We start from the raw sequence: 4901 nt of genomic DNA, 5'->3' as shown, positions 1-4901 counted from the left end.
TGTTTAATAAATACACTTTGTAAATGTTAACTTGAATTCACGCGTTTCTCTTCGTTTTCCAGTGCAGTTCTGCACAACAAGTTCCATCTGGGAAAGCCGCGTCTTCCCCGGATGGGAATGAAGCTCTATTTTATTCCCAGGGAAATTTGAATCCACCCATCTCTCTGGTTCATTTAAGCAGAAACACTAAACTTTACAAAGAGACAGAGGGAGGGGCCCCATTACTGTGAATCGTAGCAGCTTCTGTTTTATATTTTTATTCTGAGGACTAACTTTTTAGCCAAAGAGGACAACTGGCAAGACCACCCCTCTGCACTGCGTTCATTACGGAAAGATATTCTTCTAGCCCTTATAGTATTTCATTCTCTGTGTGTCTTTACCAAATGGTGGCCTTTATCTGGGTGGTTTGCATTTCAACAAGACAAGCGGCCTCATCTGAGAAGATGAGAAACCAACGCCATGTTAAATAAAAAGAAATCCTCAAGCTGCGTGGCAAGTCTCCAAACGCTGGCTTCTTTCTAGGGTTTCTCTTGCACTGGGTGTTGATAAACAGATTCTTCTTGAGTCTCGGCAATTACAAGTGATTCTCTGAGACTTAATTTGCTTTCCCAGTGACAGAAAAATATTCATATGCACATCCAAACTCAGAAATTAAACCCAGAAATTAACCAACGTCTGAGAAGCACACTGTATTGTAACAGGCTTCAACTGTGGGAAAGCCCAGAAGTCTACACGACATGAAAGGAGCTGGTTTCAGGTCAAGTTTGCATCTCTCCTATGCCCTGTTCCTGTGATTACACTTGCAGCTTCTCCATGGTCAGGGCATTCATGAATCTAGGAGCAGGTAGAATCTCTGGCACACCAACTTCTGGGCACAGACAGCCCCAAAGCCCAGGGGCATTTCCCTTTCCAGAGAGAATATGCTAGATTCACGACACAACCCATCCTATGATGTCTGTCAGAATTGTAGGAGCTGGTCACCGAATATGGGGAACCCTGTGTCTGCCTCCTCATCCCTGAGTGACTGAGCCCCGAATCCAAACACAGTCAACCCTCTGCTGACCCGCAGCCCTGAGCCTCTTCCTTCAGTGAACGAGAGAACCACCCAGAGTGTCTTGGGAATCTGCAAACTGAAAGGAATTCAAGAACCTTGGTTTAGTGGCTATAGGCCCAGTTTCTCCAAAGTTTTTTTTTTTTTTGTAACTTTTCTGTGTTAGCTACTCTATTCTTGCACATTAATCTATATCAAAACTGAGTGACCTTGAGTAGTCTAAGGTCTGAGGATTCTGTGTCAGGAGATTCTACTTCTGTTGTTTCTGGGGTTCATCTTGAATCGCTTTAAGAAGAATGTTAGTTGGAGCTGAAGGTCCAAGTGGCTCTTTCTCACAGTTCTGACTGCTCAGTAGCCCATGACTCCATGTGGCCAGCTTGAATTCCTCATGGCTTGCTGGTAGTCAGGGTGAGTCCTGTGTCCTCAGACCTTACATAGTGAATTCCAGGAAGAAGGACAGAAGAACCAAGGCTGAGCGCGGGTGCAACTAACCACGCTCAGCTGTGGTTTACCACGCACAGCCAAGTACAAGGCTACCCGAACATGAAGGATCAGGATACAGAGACGTATGTATCTACAGACACCGCTTGACTGAACCTCTGGCACCCTGTGTGAGTTTCTCACTACCCCGTGGTAGAAGTCAGTTTTACAAGCAAACAGCTGCCATCTTCCTCAGACCAGTTGTGCCTGTGAGCAAGACCACAGCATCCACAGCAGGCCTGGCGACTGCCCATGCGTGTTTCTCTTTGGAATTCCCTCTTTACATTTTCTGACTCTTATGTATGTGGGCACATGTACCTTGGCATGCATGTGGCGGTCAGTGGACAACTCTGTGGGGGTCCTTTTGCCTTCATGTGATTTCTGAGGCTTGAATTCGGGTCATCGAGCAAGGACCTTTATCTCCTGAGCCATCTTGCCAGCCAGAGAATGACTTTCTTAACAAACAAGAAACGAGCCTCTATTTTGAGCTTGTGCTGTGTAAGACCCAGAGATCAATCACTTACTGCCTGCTGGTCTTTTTAAAAAACCTCTTATACTCCTCCCTCAGTCTCATGCTCTGCCAACTGAGCTAGCCGGGCACCCGCTCTCTCTTCTCAAAATTAAGTCCTTTGACAATTTTATATATTGTAATATCTTCTTCTTATGCTTTTCCATGAACTTTTCTTGTATCCTCCAGCCCCACCAGCCCTATCAACCCTCAACCTCCATGTCTATCTCTTTCCAAGATTTGTGACTTCTGATTTTATATTGTGATGATTTGGTTTAGTTGGGGCCTCCTGTGTGGCCATCGGATTGGTACTATCCAATGGAGCCTGACTGGAGTCAACGGTGGGCACACAAGGGAAGGCAAGAGCTCTCTCTTCCTTTCTCGGACTCTACCCATAGGAAGCAGTGCAGCGGTGAGGGGTGGGGTCCACTGACTCCCCCTGCATTCTTGTGCAGAACCAGTGGAGCCCTATGTTGTTCAGCACTTGTGATCACAAAGGCCGTGTGTCGCTGGGGGGGGGGGGGGGGGGACATGGCCTTTGCAGCTCTTTCCCCTGCCTCCTGCTTCTTAAGCTCTTCCTGGCCACTTCCTGGTTCTCACACAGAGCAAATGCTTGGGCAGGGTGTCTAGCAGTGGGGACAAAGTGTGGTGATAGCAGTAAGGCCAGCCTACTCAGGTAGCACCAATGCCCCTGGCTGTAGATACTAGCCATTGGTCCTTCTGTCTGTGCCCCGGCCCCTGGCCCCGTCCCCTCCCGTCTCCCCAAACATTCCACATGTGCAGTTCACAGAGCACAGACAAGGGACAGCTCTGCTGGCCTCTCCCCCATTCCCTGCCTCCCCCACGTGTCACCAGCTACTTCTGACTGAAATGCTGGCGCCTCTCAGCAGGTGCACTCATCTGGCTTTATTTGAGGGCAGCAGCTTTTTGTTTATTTTGTTTTTGTGCTGAAGATCAACTCCTGTCTGGTGCCCATATGTGGTCCCGTGAACTCCCCGCCCCCGAGCCACCCTCATGACCAGGCAAGGTCCCTAACACCATTATTTTGCTTCCCAGAGAGGGGCTCATTTGATTTTAAGGTATGTTTTATTTAGCCGGCTAGGAAGATGGACCGACAAATTGGCTTAATCTGCAATTACATTTTTCTGCGCTTTCAAGCCCAGCGTGGGCCTCCAGCGCCGCTCCTCTTCAGACCCTGATTTGGGGGGTAGGACATGGCCCCCACACACCATCCATCAGTCAGCGTTGTTTCCTATGCAAACACAGGCAGTTCTGCCATAATCATTCTAGAAATAGTGTGTTCTCAAGGAGGCTGGCAGCCTGTCGGTCTCGTTTCTTCCCTGTAGCTGTGTTTCCATGAGTAGCAGCAGTAACAACAGCACATGGCCACCGTTCTCCAGTGAGGTAACGGCCACAACCAACAATTCACCTTTTGGCCGCATAGTTTATCCACTGAGGAGCATGGTTATCATCATTATTATTTGTTATTATTATTGCCTTGTAAAATAACTTGCTTGTCGCGTTATAGCTTAATTGGGGACATGGAATAATGAATAATTTAGGAGAATGACTATGATGTCAATGTTCGGGAGGTGGCAAACAAAGCTTGGCTGAGACCCAGTCCTCCTGATGTCACTCCAAGGTTCCAGTAATACTGGCACTGAATGATATTTGGTGCTGTCTGTGCCTCTGGATCTTTGTTGAAGTCATTCCTGCCCATGATGTTTCCACAAAAATGGTACAAATTTTTTTTTTCCACAAGAGGATAAGAATCTCCTTGTTTATGTCTTCAGCAGATGGGCGTTCCCATCCCTGCTCTTCTGCTATCTATCCCGTTGTATATGATGATGGTGATGGGGCCCATTGGTCAGCTGTTGTACTGGTCACTTCCCTATTGCTGTAAAGAAGCACCTCGACCAAGGTAACTTCTAGGATAAAGAATCAATTCGGGTTTACTCAAGGCAAAGAGGCTTCCTCACAGCAAGGGGCAGGAAGCTGAGGGCTCACATCTTGAACTACAGGCAGAAGGCAGAGCATGCTGGGAATGGTTTCTGAGACTTTGGAATGTCAAAGCCTGTCCCCTAGGGATACACTTTCTCCAGCAAGGCCACACCTTCTAAACCTACCCAAATAGTCTGATAACTGGGGACCAAGTATTCAAACACCTGAGCCTCTGGGGACACGATTATTAGAGCACCGTGCTGCAGAAGAGGCTTAGATATTCCCAGGGAAGCATGAAACAGAGGGCCGGGTGCGGAGGAAAAACTGCTGGTGACAGAGAAAGCTCGGCGCCTTTTGCAGTCTTCAACAGAGCCCCGAACAGATGGTGTTTTCCCGTGGGAAGAGGGGGAGGACGTCTGAGGTGGGATGCGACTCTCTTTCCATCTTCTGTCTTGGTGGCTGAGTTCATGCATCCATTAGGCTGGATCATGGTACCCAGAGACTGCTCTTCAGCACGAAGACGCTGCGAGATTGGGTCTCCTTCGAAAGCAGGCCACGCTCTGCGAGACCGGTCTCACCCAAGCTGTTGAAGATTGGAACAAACACCACAGGTTCCCGAAGAAGCAGAGATTTTATTTCAAGCCTGAACACAGGAACTCTGCCTGGTTTTGCAGCCTGCTGCCTGCCCTTCAGGATTTGGGCTTGAGACTGACATATCATGTTTCTCCCGACTTTCCAGTTACTTTTTCTCTCGCACCGTAGAGAGTTACATCCGGTTCATTTTGTTTTGATGGAGAGCCCTGACTAATGTCCTGGTGCACTTGAATTTATTTTAAGCCATATACATGAATCATTTTCATGAAAGAACATATTGGATTTCAAGGTGCGGAGGGGAGGGAGGCGATGCAGAGCCTTTGATAG

Source organism: Microtus pennsylvanicus, chromosome 9 (genome assembly GCF_037038515.1).
Source record: "Microtus pennsylvanicus isolate mMicPen1 chromosome 9, mMicPen1.hap1, whole genome shotgun sequence".
NCBI lineage: Eukaryota > Metazoa > Chordata > Mammalia > Rodentia > Cricetidae > Microtus > Microtus pennsylvanicus.
The sequence above is the reverse complement of the archived record's forward strand: the minus strand, read 5'-3'. Positions refer to the sequence as shown.